Genomic DNA, 16475 nt, shown 5'->3' on the forward strand with positions numbered 1-16475 from the left:
AGGAGGAATGAAAAAAATACTTTTTATAGACACTACATTTTGATTACTAGCCCTAGACCATGGTACTTTATCAAAGAATGTATTTACTATTGTGGAATGTGCTTAGTAGATGTGTTACAGTGTGGTGAGGGGGTATCCTTTGCTTCCAGAATTGTGACATCTCAGGCCTATTTTTAGACCATATGGAATTCAGTATTTAGCAGGAATCTAGCTCAAAGCCACATTGAGGCACATAGTGAAGAGAAGGATTTTACATTAATGGCAAGTAAGCTTTCTGTATCTTGAACAGAGATTTTTAAGAATTAACTTTTAGAGGCTGTTTCATCTTTATTAATAGTCTAACTAGGGTTATAGCAACATTTTTAATTAGCTAAACCTGTTAAGAGTTACTTAGGGAGCTTGCTCTTTAGGTATAGAGTTGGCAACACATCTCCTCTAAATAAAGGAAAGGACATGGAGAGTCTGCTTTTTATGATGGTAAGTATTTGCTTTTGTTGAAATTAGTAGGAGGCAGCTGTCTTGTCTATCATGGAGATGATTAAACAAACTCTTGAAAGGTTAATTTTAAGGGGTTAGGTGTTTCTTTTGGAATGTTTAACTTTTGTTAAATAAAGATAAGAGGAAATAGCTTTTATGACTTTTATCATATTAATTAAAATAAGAGATGTATGATTAGAGTGATAGTTGCCATATATGGCCCTCAATTCTGGCTTTTTGTCATCTCATTAGAGGAAGAGTAAGGGAGATACTCACATCTCATAAGATCCTCTTGTTTGGTAAATTTTGTTCAGATTTTAAAAGGATTTTTATATAATGTTTTAGTTTCACCCCAGCTTAGAACTTTCAGAATATTACATTTTAGCTAAGGCTGTCTAAGAACAAAACCTTGAAAAGACCTTGACTAGCAAGCTGTCTCAGTATAAGCAAGAAGGAAGAAGGGAGAGGGAATACACCAACACTCAACAGTCTTTGTATGTCAGCCCTTATAATTGCAGTTTATGTTCTAAAAGGTATATGTTTAAAAGTCAATAACAGCAAAAGCTAAAGAGATATTTAATTAAGGTAGGTTTCCAGCCATGGAAGTTAGACGTCGAGGCATGCAAAATTGCTGTTTGATGTTTTGGGTGCTTTTTTGTTTTGTTTTGTTTTACTCTGTTTTGTTTTTAAGAAATGTTTATGATGTTCTTTTATGTTTCTCAGGTTGTCTCTGTCTTCTGGGAAGCTGAGTGGCCAAGGTGTGAGGAGACAAACATTTTATATCCGCCTTTCAGACAAGCAGTGAATGTTCCTTGCAAACTAGGAATGACACATGTGATTAAAAAGAGAAGACTGACTTCTCCTGGGCATTACCCAAAGAGCCGTGTGACCTTCACTGGGAATTAGAAGGAACTTTGCAGCACTACATGAGACACAACCTCCTGCCTTACCTGGAAATTTAAGATCAGGTTGCCTGCACTGTAATATCTGCAATTTGCCACTTACCTATTAATAACTAAGGTTTCCTCAGTAATCAAGATGACAGGGATGAACATTATAAAAGTTACTTGGTTCCCTGCTTATGTCTCTATCGCCGTCAGCATTAAGTATACATTATCTGCCTGTGAGAATACAATCAAATCTAATTTGTGATTAGAAATATGAGCCACATACTCATGTTTTCACCACATATAGGCCACAAGTAGGGAGAAATAAAAGAATGCACAGAGAATTCTTCAAATGTACACCTGACAATAAAGAGGTTTCACGTGAATCAATGTAGCACCTTAAGGCCTACAATTGTTCAAGCTACAATTGCACATCAAGTACACCTGCCCATTGATGTCTTCAAAATCATTAAGAGACACTTCAACTGGATACTTGGATTAAGCTGAGACTGGTGGTAGCAGGAGTAGGGTCTATCACTTCTTCAAATAGCAACAAAAAATATTGTGCTTATTACTAGGCTGACAGGACCAGATCAATGACAAGGAAGCATGATATCATCTTTTCTCAACATTCACATTTTTGACATAAAATTTTGTGCCATATAAAATGTTTAAACAATGTTAGTCACTACATTTCCTAAGGACACTGCCAGTTTTTCGTAAGACACTATACTGAAACATGATGACAGTAAGGATAGAGCCACAATAATCACTTTCCTGTGTTTTTGAAGGGCAGATTTTCTGTGCTGTGACTTACACCTACACCAGATTATACATGAATACCAGCGATGTTCCACATGAGGATTTTTTTAGCTTGCTGTTTTGTTTTGGCCTGTCTCTGAAAAACACATCATGGTGAACAAATTTAGTACATACCTGAAGATATCTGTAGTTGTGGTAATAGCCTATGTCATTGTATCACTTCAGGATCCAGAGCACTGCCTGAATAACTGCAGATATCTATGTATGAAGACTTGTAAGAGCCCTATTACCCTACTGAGAGGATTCCTACAGAAATTCCTTAGTTGAGATTGCTGGGATAGACAGTGCAAAGTTTGCTCAGATCCCTCCTTTCCCTTCTATAATTGGGCACAATAAATGTACATTTTCTGTGGGAAAAGATATAGTAACATCTGACTCTCATTTTCAAATATAAGGAAAAACACCTTTTAACATCACATAGGGTAAAAATATAGGGAAATATAAGAATGCACAAAGCATTCGTCAAAGTTACATCTGACCACAAAGACTTCTCAAATGAGTGAATGTGGAATTTTACATTGGTACATGAGTCACAACTTTCACACAATTAATGCTAAGAAACATGGCAATATGCAGACACATCCTCTTCACCTACCCAAATATTGACAATCAGATGGTATACATGGCATTAGGACTACTGGGTTCTCAGAAATGTTTGGTCAATAATATATTAGGAAGCACTCTGTTCTCCTGCAGAGAACCTGTGAGAAAACAATCATAAACAGCTTTCAGGACACAAGTTAATCTACCAAGATACATATATATTACCTTGAACAATACCATTTGTTGTGGCATACTCTGCTTGAATACATTAATAGGAACCCTTATTTTTCAGAGATTCCATCCATCCTTGACCAGGCATTTACAAAATATTCTGTGCTTATAACCATGCTCAATTTCAGCAACAGTGACAAAGAACCAGGACACAACCAATGCCCCAACATGCATAGGTTCAATGTGAATTTTCACTGCTATGTAAAAAGTGTAAGCTCATGGGCACTAACAATTGTGAAGAGGTCCATCATTTCTTACCAGAACACTTGCAATAAAAGCTTAGTGACAAGAGTACTAGAGACACCATCATCTCTTAGCTTTGTATGTGAAGGTCAGAAGTCTTGTGCAGCACTAACCTGGATACCAGGATTGTTCCAATTGGTGACCACTGTTGTCTCACTGGGATATGTATACCTGTCTCAAACATATCAGGGAAATCCTATGTGACAATGAGGTTCCCGAGGTCATTGTATCATTTCAGGGTTCAGCAACACCACAAGGGTCCAAGGACATGGCCTTGTACAAGAACTCTCCCTCTCTTAAGAGGATATTTGGAAATATTCTCCCATCCCTAACTCCTTGATGGAAACCCAGAAGACTACTTACATCACTCTTTTTTGGGAATACTGTGGTTTGAATTCCAGGCCTCTTGCCTGCCTAGCAAGTCACTTGAGCCACTCCAACAGCCATTTTTTGGTTGAATATTTTTCAAGATAGGGTCTCGAGAACTATTTGCCCAGGCTGGCTTCATACCATGATCCTCCTGAGCTCTGCCTCCTGGGTAGGTAGGGTTACAGGTGTAAGCCCCTTGCACCCAGCTTTACATCATTCTTTATGCCTCTAATGTCTGGTGTCGCCATATGCATTACCTGTTAGCAAAGATACAATAATGTGACTTACTAGTGTTATTATAAACATCCATGTTTTTTTTTCACCCACTCTTGCAAAAAAGAGGAGTAAAGGTGAAAGTGCCCAAGGCTTTCCTCAGATGTGCAACTGAAAACAAAAAGGTCTTAAATTTTCATCTTCTGTTGGCAGGTTAACAATGACAAAGAACATTAGTATGCCATAAATCCCTTGGTGCATACAGGTCAAAATAATTTTTTTCCACAGAAAAATTACAAACACATATTCTCTAGAATTGCTGACAATTCTATAGTTCCTTAACTCAGCACATGAAAAAAAAAACATGTTGAAGGGAGGGGTTGGGAATGTCCTCCTTACTTATCTGAAGGTAAGATGTCTTATTCTTTGATTTAGGATCATATAAGCACTTACCTATATGGAAGGAATTTTCCTCTAGGTCTCTTAGAGTCACTATGGATCTTAACCTGTCTCTGAGAAACACATCCGGGAAAATGTCTTTGATTTAATCTTAAGGAGGTGGGGAGCATTGATGGTCTGTCTTTTATGGCTCTTCTGTTGAGAAGTAGAATTAGATCTGCCTAACAAGGGACTGACAAGTGCACCATATTTGTTCAAAAAGTGACCTGGAAGCAAATGATATCAGAAGTATGATGCATTTTTGTACTAGAAAAGAAGTTATGTGAGAAATGAAAGAGGACCATACACCATTAAAACAACATCAAGTGTAGCAGAATAGTAACTGTATAAACATAAGTAGCTATGCAATATGTTGAAAACAGGAGTCCCCACAAAACCATGAGGTTAGAAGACCTTTTATGTTGAGTACACAATTAGACATAAATTGATCTTGTTGTGGAGATTAATATACTGAAGTAACACTGAGGTAGCTGGAATATAAACCCAGCACACAACTTTCATGAAGCCACACTGTCTTCCTTGGCCAGCAATATGAAGGTTTAGGGACATTTGGTTTTGAAGAATGCTTTGTTTTGTCATCATTATATTTGAATTTATGAAATAAACGTCTTGGGTTAGCTGTGTCATAGAAGGTCTTTTGAGTAAAGCTGATAAGGGACTTTATATGTTATATTATTTAAGGATGTTAAAGGTATGAGAAAGGAGGATAATTATCAGTTGATATACCAGTGGAAAATAGATTTATCTATGAAGAAATACTGGTAAGTTACTAGGATTTATAAGGTATTTCTCTTTTTTGAGTGTGATAGTACATTTTCCTATCCAACATATGGGTAGGCAGGGCTGTAGGGTGTTCTCACATAACTGTCTTGTCTTATTAGGAGTTTTTCAGTGAGATTTTTGACATATATATTTATTTTGTATTTAATTAGTGACATACCAATTAGTAGTTTTGAGTATTAATATGTTTTTATAAATAGAGTGATTTAACACAGTCTTTCAGTGGCATTTTTTATTATAGGTGTGATTTATAGTTCTTAACAGAAAAGGGGTCTTCTGACTTAGCTGATCTACAGTGGGAATTATTACATATGTTAATTTCAAGTTAACAATATTTTTAAAGTATTTTTATTGTTAATTTTTATCGTAAGTTGTTGTGGAGATTTTTAAGGCCTTTTTTGAAAGCACATATATTTTGAACCTTGATTAATCATTGTTGTGAGTCTGAATTTTTTTCTATGTTTAAGATATTAGAGATTGTTGTTAATAGGTCATTTTGTAGTTGTATTTAGCTGTATTTTTTGTCTTTTAGAATATTATCAATTAATATAATTTTAACTTTTATTTATGCGGTTATAGATTAACAAATTATATATTAGAGGGCTTTTCTGTACGAGTTATAATTTGTAAGTTTTTTATTCCTAATATATTTTTTAAATGTGGACAGTTTTTAAACATTCTCAGAACCATATTTTAGGTCTTGTGGGCTATCTTTTTGGCTTTGGGTTTTTGTTTGGTTTTTTTTTTTTTTTTTTTCTTTTTACCCACACCGGGGAATAAACTCAGGGTATCAAGCTTGCTAGGCAGGCTCCTACCACTTGCCATTCCTTCACTCCTGTTTTTGTGTTGAGTATTTTCAAAATAGGGTCTGGTGAATCCTTTGCTCATAGCTGGCCTTGAAATGTGATCCTCCCGATCTCTCTGCCTCCTGAGTAGCTAAGATTGCCAGTGTGACCCACTGGCGCCTGGCTGTCCTAGGCCGTTTTAAAGTGGCTGGGTATGTTTGTTTAAATATAAATAACAATTGTGACTTTGGATAAAGGGGAATATAGAAGAAAGTGTTTTTTAATTCAAGAATATTAAAACAAGAATAGTTTGTAGGTATTTGATACAAAATATTACAGGGATTATAGATTATGGAATGAATAAGCACTATAGATTTCTTTAAGTTTTGTGTGAATTTGTATTTGTTACCTGGTTTTAATACAGGAAGAGTAAGTTATAAGGCGTTTGACAAGGCACCAATAATCTAAATTTCATAAACTTAAAAATTAAAGGTTGTGATTCTTATTTAGTGTTGAGCTTAATAAAATATTGTTTTTCATGAAAGAAATGGGAGGAGCTTTTAAATAAATAGCAATAGACTGAGTTGTTATTGTTCTGTTAGATTTTTTGGGCTTTAGACCTGAGGATTTACTTTTAGTACGCTTTTTAGGGGAACTTAAGATTTTTTTGTTTGTTTTGGCTGGAGGCTTATTAGGGTTCAAGAATGACATAGAATAGCCAATATGTAGATGTGCTGTGGCTTGTAACATAGTCCAAATAGGTCTACTGTATGGGAGGGGTACTAGTTGTAGGGGAGTGAATGAAGGAAACTAAGGTGAGAGTATATGGTTGATGGGCTTCATATAACAATACAAGATAGAACAAAGAAACCTCTTACAATTGCTTTAAATAGGACAAGGAGGAGGTGGAGGGGGAAACACAATTGAGGGCAAAGTAATGTACAAAGTAAGTCTAATTGGAATTGTCACTATGAATTCCTTCCTGTGTAACAAATACATCATAATAAAAATATTTATTAAAAAAAAGAATCCAACCACCCTGTGATAACAATGTGGGATCTATACTTTCAAGTTTATAATAAAATGGTTCTAGTAGCATCAAACCATTCTATTATATGGATATATATTAACTGGCTTACTAAATTTTTATTGAATATTTCCATTTTCATATCAATAACATCATTGTAATTATCTGCCTAATGCATATGCCATATATATTCCTTTTATTGAAAGTATTCCCAGACCTGGCATTATTGCTTTAAGATAAAAAAATATGCTTTTGTCTAATAATGGAGTTACACATTTTGGTAAAACAAGAGATTTTGTGAGAATTTTTTTTTTTACCTGTAGGTCAAAAGAGGCATGAATCTTTTGATCTTTGAGGCCTTTGTGATTCTTTTTTCTTGCATAAGTCTTTTTAGAAAGGGGTCTAGATAATTAATTTAATGCATAATGTTAAGTTACAATATAAAAATGATGTTTATCATTTTTTTAACATTGAGAAACACCTGAGATTTATTAATAAGACAATGAAAATTGACAATTTGGGGTTTGATGGAGGAAAGCTTTGGGCATCTCTAGTCTTTAAGGTCTGCCATCACAGAAGCAGTTGTCCCATCTCTATCCAGAGAGAGGAACATTTTTTGTACGTTTTTTCATAGCAGAGGTAGTATACCCTTGGTTTATTTTATCTCTTTGGTGCATGTAGACTTTCAAAGTACCAGCTTTTTATTTTGTGGAATTTAGGTTTCATGTAGAAGTTTTGTGGGGGTAGTTTTTTGAGGAAGTTAACCTTTGTGTGAGCTTTTTAAGTTTTTATTTTGATAACAAGTTCAGTTCAAATCATGGATTAAAAAATTATTAGCCCATATTAATTATATAAGGTAGTTTCATTGTGGCAATTCAATAGTTGCATATAGTGTGTGCTTTGAATAAGTTTACCTGCTCTATTAGATTTCCTGGCTCTTTTGTCTGTATTTTGTTTATGAGATGGGGTCCCCCTAACTTTGCCTGGACTGGGCTCAAAATCTTGATCCTACTGCCTCTGCCTCCTGAGTTGCTGAGATTATACCTGTGTGCCACCTCATTGAGGGTTTGGGGGGGGTTCTTAAAAAACCATCTTTTATTTAATTTTTAGATGTGGATATGGGAGTATAATAAATTTTTGTTTGTTTTAGGATTTTTGCAGTGTCATAAAAGTTATATATATATATATATATGGAATTTACATACATACATACATACATACATATATGGAATTTTAGGCCATTTTATATAGTTTAGGATTTTATTAATAGGCCAAATTTTTAATTTTTAATTTATATTGAGCCATGATGTACTGTAGTAAATAAAACATTGTATTGAAAATGAGCTGTTTAATTTTTTAATTTTTATATTTTACTATACACTTTAAAAGAGAAGTGTTAGGAGTGTTGATGATGTCTCCCACCTGTATAGTTGTGTTGTTTGTGTTTGGAGGAAAAGGAATAAGGATGAAAAGAATGGAACTAGAGGACTTTTATTGGAACTACTTTTTAATTAAGTGCCCGTGACAGTCATACTTTGACAAAAGGGTACCTTTAATATTTTAGAGAATGTTTACTGAATTTCTTATGGTCTGAAAAAGGGGTAGCTCTCTCTCTCTCTCTCTCTCACACAGAAGTGTTTCTCACCAAGCCTATTTTTTTAGTCCATTTGGAACTTTTTAAATAAGGAGTTTAGCACCTTAAAACAAGGAGGGAACAGAATTTTAAATCTATGAAAAGTGGCCTTTTTGGATACTAAAACAGTTTATTAAGAATTTTTAGGTGTTCTTTTTAATTTTTATTATGTTCTGTAATTATAATAGGTAGCTAGGGTTGTAGCTATATTTATATTAAATAAACCTTTTTAAAGTTAATCTAAAGAGCTTGGTCTTTGGGTAGAGTCAACAACTTGTCATCTTCTCTGGACAATAGAAGGGGGATGGGAGAGTCTGCTTTTAAACATGGCAAATATTTGTTTTTTGTTAAAAGCTAGTGGTAGCCAGCTGTCCTGGCTGGAGAGGATTGAATAAATATGTAACTTTTTGTGGGTCAATTTTAAATGCTGAAGTGTTGTTTTCATAATATTTAACTTTGGTTAATGTTTAAGAGAAAATAACTTTTGTGATTTTTATATTTATTTTTTTAGAGAGATGTTTGATTAAAGCCATGGTTGCTGGTTGTCTTGTGTGGCCCACATTTGTAAGGACTCTTGGTTATCTTGTTAGTGGTGTGGCCAGTGAGGGGCTCCAATCCTGTAAGATCCTTTGTGGTTAGTGAAATGTACTTGAATTTTTTGGAGGGGGGAGTGGGCTGGGCTGGAATTTGAGCTAAGGGCATCACACTCACAAAGCAAGCACTGTACCACTTGAGCCTCATCCCCAGTCCAGTTTGCTCTGGTTATTTTGAAGATGGGGTCCTGCAAAATATTTACCTGGGCTGGCCTTGAACTGCAATCCTCCCAATCTCAGCCTCCCAAGTAACTAGGATTATAGGCAGGAGCCACAAGTGCCCAGATGCTGCTTGGATTTTTAAAAGCCTTTTCAATGAAATTTTTGTTGGTTTTATCTGAGTTTAAAAGTCATAGAATGTTACATTTTGGCTAAGACTGGTAAAAAAACAAAACTTTAAAATGAGTTTACGTGGTAAAACTATCTAAATGCAAGCAAGAAAGCAAAAGGGACAGAGAATATAACAAGAGCCAAACTCTTTGTAAGTTAACCCTGTAATTGCAATTTAGGATAAAAAAAAGGCATTTGTTTAACTTTTTTCCTAAATTGTGCAACTCTAAGAATAAAATATTACCTAATAACCCTAATGAAAAAAACCTAGCTAGACAATTTATAATTTTGTTTTTAAAGAAAATGAAGATAAACTCAAGAATCCTCATGAGTCATATAAAGAAGGAAGGCCTTTGCAGCCAGTGTTCTGACAGACTTAGTGTCTTGATGTTAGGTGGAGTGATCACAAAAATATAAGGGGAGAGACTGAATGATAAAGAAAGTGTTAATATTTTAGCTTCTTGCTGTCAACAGTGGCAAAAGTGAAAACAATAGTTACAGTCAGTTTCCACCATGGGAGTTAGATATTTGGGGGTCTAGAAAGTTTGCTGATGGGAATTTTCCCAGAAATGGACCACATATCTATCATATCTTACATGTCTTGGATTATTCCAGAACTAAGGGGAGATGGGTGACTCAAGGGTGAGAAGACTAATCTTATATGTCACCTTCTTGATAAGCTCTAATCCTTCTTAGCAATCTAGGAATAAGGTATGTTCTGAAAGGAGTTTTGCTGCAAATAGTGATTTCATACTCCTTGGCATTACTGCAAGAGCTGCAGGGCCACTACAGGGTCTCAGAAGAAATTCTTCTTTTTTATGTGAAAAAAAATAGCAGCTTCAGTAACTGACTGATCAGTCTTAAAGGTTCCATCTGGCCAGCCCCGATGTTCCATCTCATTTGGAGACAAGGTATTTAGTACCTAATGGAAGTTTATCTTTGGAGTTCTCATGTAAAACTCTCATTTTCTAAATGGTAGTTTTTCAATAAGGGAATAAGGGAGTGGTGAGTCCCAAAGTGTATCCAGAAGTCATCATAATGCAGGGAATGGGAGAGAAAGCTGGAGAAACAAGAAAGGAGGTAAAGCAAAAACAAATTAACTTATGGACAATGCTTTGCCTCTTACCTGGTGATCTTCTCTGATGATGTAGGAACAACATGACATCCTGGCTGTCTCAACTAAACTTTTAAAACCAGACAGGAGTATAGGAAATTAATTATAGAATACAACCCATCAACTAATTAACCATGGTTTTCCTGATTCTTGGAGAAAAAAAATTTAAGATGATTTGTGAGGTAAAATACCAGCAAAAGTCATATTATGAGATAAAACAAAACAGTGAGGAGTAAGGAAGTAAAGGGGAATACAAGGGCTTGAGACAACAAGGAGCAGTTCTCCCACCAAGGCTTTTTTACAAAATCTAAAGAAGATTAGAGTTTTGTTTAAAGCTCTTCTTAGGGGATTGGTTTTCATTTTTGCTGTTGTTTGTTTGTTTTGGACATGGGGTCTTGAGAAGTATTTGCGAAGGCTGGGCTTGAAACACCATCCTGCTGACCTTAGCCTCCCAAGTAGTTAATGTATAGGCATAAGTCACCAACAACTGATCTGGCACTGGTAACTTTTAATCATTTTGTATTTCTAATGTTTTGATGATACTATCCAAGCATAGTGTGTAATACCATTTGGTACAGTATTACTTTACTAATCAAAGTGTCTTGTTACATGGGTGCCTGATTTTTGTAACTTTTACAGGCATATATCAATTAAAGAATTACTGTATGAAACATGTTAGTTTTCATGGTACTGGAATCATCTGGGACAAGTCAGAGGAATTACATAGAAAAATTTTTTACTTTATATTGTAAATTAATGAGAATAAGGTGCTGGAAGGAAGTCTGCCTCTGTTTTCTTAAAGATTATTTAGTAACATGTTTAACTTTGCAGTCGTAGCTCCAGATTCTGGCTTCCTTTGGTTCCCATGCCCCCTGTCCCACATTTAGCCTACTTCAGCATGACCAGATTATCACTTACTTGGTTATTTAGCAAGCTTCCATCAAGAATCTTTTCTGGGTTTTTGTTTTATCTTGCTTTTGGCACTACTGGGGTTTGAACTCAGGGCCTCTGCCTTGCTAAACAACCACTTTACCACCTTAGCTATGCCCCAACCATTTTTGCTTTTTTAGGTTTTTTTTTCTTCCCAGATTAGGTTTCACACTTTTTGTACAGGACTGGCCTCAGACCATTATCCTCTTACCTCCTGTGGATCTGAGTAGCTGGGATCACAGATGTGTACACTATGCCTAGCTTGGTTTTTGAGAAATGACCATGTTACCTTGTTTACCAAAGCTGTCATTCAACAGTGATCCTCTTCTCACTGTCTGCTTACTAGTAGTAGCTGGGATTATAGGCTACTACTGCAACCTCTCTCCTGAGTTTCTGAGTTCTCTTGCAGGCAACCTGTAAAAACACATGCACAAATGCCTTTCTTGAGTCATATCCCAGACCTGTGATGAACACTAAAAAAGTTACCTTGATCACTGTTTATGCTTCTACAATTACTTGCCTGAAATATGCATTATCTGATCGCAAGGATATGAGGCTTATTAGTGTTGTTAGGAACATATTCATGTTTTAGCAATTGAAAAATAGAGGAAAATGTAAAATTGCCCCAAGTATTCCTCATGTGCAAATCTGATAAGAAGTATTTAATGAATGAATGTGGTGTCCTCTTAAACCTAAACACTACACAACACTTTTCTAGAAACTTGAAAACAAAACAATAAAGAAAAAACAAACAACACCATGTGTGAAAAACCCTTCTTACATACGTGGGTATTTAAGATCAAATCATCTACACAGTATTATGTCCAGTTTATCACTTACCTGATAATTAGTAATGCTCTCTAAACAATCTTCATGGTCACTGTGCTTGCTTGAAGAGAATATGAAAAATGGAAACATACAATACTATGTTTCAGGATACATCTTGCTCAACCAGGACACCTGCCCACTCTCTTGCCCATAACTATTATTAAGGGAAACTTCAATTTGGATTACTTCATATTTAACAGTATTTCAGGAGTGTCCATCCTTTGTTGACCTGAAACATGTCAAGTGTCTATGCTCAGTACTGGGTTGACAAGTTGACTTCATTGTTGACAACAATAACAACAACCCAGAATACAATAAATCCCCCATATTCACAGGATCAACAGAAACTTTCTCTACTATGTGAAACATGTAACCTTGTCTTCACAAGCATTGAAAAGGACACCCTACCTGAATATCTGTAACAAAATCATGATTACTGAAAATATTTGGGGCAGAATCAACACTTACTAATGTGTATGAAAATTGGATTTCCTGTCCTTTGAATGCGCTAACATCAGACTTCCCTGTATATAAGCAGTACTCCACTTGATGTCCTTTTTTTTGGTTCACTGAGATGTCTTTACCTGTCTCTGGAAAACATATCATGGAATAACTATGTGGTACATTTATTATCTTACCTACACATCTGCAAATTCTCAAGCCACTGCATCATCTCAGGATCCATCTACACTACTACTTAGATATTTATAGACTTCCATGGTTAAGAATCATGTTACTTCCTTGTAACAAAACTAACTATCTTGAGAGGATTCATGCACAAATTACATGGCCAGTGTCTCAGAGAAATACACTAAGAAAATTATGAGACCTAATGCCTCTACCTCTTCAAACATTAAATATGTCTCACTCTGCATGTAACCTGAAAACTGGCTAAACAATTGTATTGCTTTAGGACTGATGACTGGTCTCTGCTTGTTGAATAATTGCCAATGTCCTCAGAGAAAGTCTTGTAAGAAAATTCTTATTGTCTTTAAGGAGCACCTGAAAATATTTCACTGTCAGTATCACAGTGATAGATACTATAAAAGTTACTTGATCAACTCTGCTTATGCCTCTACCACTATGAGAAGCAAATATACAGTGACTGACAGCAAGATACAATAAAATTTGATGCTTGCTAGTAATATGATGAAGATGTTTGTGGTTTAACAGAAAGAAGAGGTAATAATTATAACAGTGTACAAGATATGCATCAAATTAACTTGAGAAAATGATATGGTGCCTAATGAGTGAGAATGGTGCACCATCTCATACCTGTACACTAGCAAGACCATCACAAAAAAACATGATAAAACCAGACTAGGTACACCCTCCCCATTTGCCAGGTTATTGAAGATCAGATGGTCTCACTGTGGTATGATCGCTTTATTATTTACTTGATTATTAGCAAGGTTCTCTCAGTAATCTTTTGTGGATCACTCTGTCTCTTAATGGGAACCAGGGAAAACATAGATGTAAAAAATGAATTTCAGAATATAGTCTGCACTAACATGCCCACCTATTCATCTGTTCTCAGCAATTACTAAGGGATCTCTCAACTGCAACTGGATAATTAGATCATAAGGAGCTCAAAACCTAAACTCCCAGAGAATCAATGACCTAAAAAAGAAATGGCAAAATGAACTGAACAGAGCTTTTTCAAAGGAAGAAGTCCAAATGGCCAAAAACTGCATGAAGAAATGCTTAACATCCATGGCAATAAAGGAAATGCAAATCAAAACCGCTTTAAAATTCTATCTCATTTCTGTTAGAAAGGCCATCATCAAGAACAACAACAACAAATGTAGGTGAGGATATGGGGGAAAAGGAGCCCTCACACACTGTTGGTGGAATATAAATTAATAAAACTACCATGTAAAATAGTATGCAGGCTCATCAAAAAACTGAAACTACCATATGATCCAGAAATTCCACTCCTAAGGATATATCTGAAGGAATGTAAGTCAGGTTACAATAACTGTACATCCATGTTTTTGCAACATTTTTCACAATAGCTAAACTATGAAAATAGTAAAGATGCCCCACAACCAATAAATGGATTAAGAAAATGTAGTATTTATATATAATGGAATTTTATTGGCCCATAAAAATAATGAAATTTTGTCATTTGCAGTTAAATGGATGGACCTGGAGAACAACATCTTAAGTGAAGTTAGCCAGGTTCAGAAAGCCAAAGGGTGCATGTTTTCTCTCATATGTGAAATATAAGACTATTACAAATATAAGCAATATTATGAAAAATAGGACTCTAAGTCACTAGTGACTAAGGGGAAGTCACTAATGGGAGAGGGAGGATAAAAGAAGGAAGTTAAGAAGGTGAATGTGGTGATGTACTTTCTATACAAGAATGAATATAGAATTTTCAAACCTGTTGTAATCACAATAATAATAAGAAGAAGGTAGAAAGGAGAAATTAGAGAGAGTGAACCACTTGAGTGATAACACATATATACATGTAAATGCCACAATGAAACCCCTTGTATTTGTATCTTGAACAAACAAAAGTGACATTTTTTTCAAAAATGGAGAACAAGAAGGTAAAACAGGTCCCATCTGGGGGTTGACATGAGTGGGAGGGGGAAGGGTATAAAGAAATGGTGTAGGAGGGCAAATATGGTGTAAATATTAGGTACTCCTGTATGAAAATGGAAAAATGTGATCTGTTGAAACTATTCCAGGAATGAGAGCATGGCGGATAAAAGAGAATGTTTGAGGGGTTAAATTTAATTATGATATATTGTAAGAACTTCTGTAAATGTCAAAATGTACCCCAATACTACAAAAATAAAAATAAAATAAAATAGAATATATAAAGTTTAAATCTTCTCTATAATACACACACACACACACACACAAATACAAAAGAATTCTAAGTTCAAGACAGCAGTTTCAGACACCACCATCTATTCACTGAACATCTGTAAAAATCCCATGGTCATTATTTTGGTAAGAAACTATCACACCTTACCTGAATACTTGCTAATATCATTGTCACTATTAAGTTTTAAGACTAATTCTCTCTGAGCTGTAAAACAATAAAATATGACAGCTACTTCTTTTGTTAGTGACACACATTTTTTACCTGAACTTCACCTACAAAAGCACATGCTTAGGATAACTGCTCAAGCCAACATCACCACTTTTCTAGCTTTCTGAAAATCATATAGTCACTATGTTTAAGGCATCATCTCTTACCTGGAAACCATTAAATTCCCAACTTTACTATCACTGTTAGTATTACTATAATCTACTGCTTCAAATATGAAAACTTCCATGGCTAGTACTGTGGTGAGTGCCATCACAATAACTTAACTGATCACTTCCAAAATTCCATGGTGTGCACTTACTTGAAGCACATATTCTTTTTTTGTTAACTGCCAAATCCCCTGCTCACTACTGCCTTATTCATTTCTTTACTAAAACCTACAAAAACATCTAGTGGCAATTAAAATTAGGGACACATTTTTTTATAGGACAACCTGAAAATCTTAAAGGCATTTACATGGTTTAAGTCACCCCTATTACTTAATAGGATGCTTTCAAATTCCAACATTCATTTGAAGTCCACCAGCAGCTCTTGTCTGGATACATGCAAAATACCTTGATCATAGTCATATCTGCAGAAGCCCATGGTATCTATCAGGTTTAGAAAAATATTTCATATATGGAGACCTACAAATTACCCAGAAAAATGCCAGTACTAAGGACATATAACTTCTTATCTTGATAATTGTAAAAATACATTGGTACTACCGTTGCTTGTTGTACATCATTTCTTAATTAGGTATCTGAAAAATCCCATAGTAACATTTTTGGACATCACCTTTTACCTGGATAGTTACAAAAATCTCTGTTCACCACTGTGGTTAGTATCAGCACCACCTCTTGATTGTTTACCTGCAAAATCTCATCATCACATTTAGGAGTTAATGGAGCCACCACTTCCTTACCAGATTCTGAATGTCTCATGGTCACTTTTGTGGTTAGGTTCACCATAATATATGGAATATCACAAAATGCCATATTCACTAATATTGTAAGGAAAACTATCAAATCCTATTTGTCTATCTGAGAAATCCAGTCTATAGTTAGGCTTACTATCATCTCTTACCTGGATATCTACAAAATACCATGGTTACTCCTATGATTAGGTTTGTATCATCATTTGTAAGTTGTAGAACTCAGTATCT

The 16475-nt window shown here is 35.2% G+C and overlaps 1 long non-coding RNA gene across 1 annotated transcript in view; it reads left to right on the forward strand.

Moving 5' to 3' along the window:
- Window positions 1-15026, forward strand: part of LOC141421644 (uncharacterized) — an 89266-nt gene extending 74240 nt beyond the window's left edge. The window contains exon 4 of the long non-coding RNA XR_012446285.1: window positions 1201-15026. This is a non-coding gene — a long non-coding RNA (uncharacterized lncRNA). The remainder of the gene's footprint in view (window positions 1-1200) is intronic.
- Window positions 15027-16475: the final 1449 nt, after the last annotated feature.

Source organism: Castor canadensis, chromosome 3 (genome assembly GCF_047511655.1).
Source record: "Castor canadensis chromosome 3, mCasCan1.hap1v2, whole genome shotgun sequence".
NCBI classification, from domain to species: domain Eukaryota; kingdom Metazoa; phylum Chordata; class Mammalia; order Rodentia; family Castoridae; genus Castor; species Castor canadensis.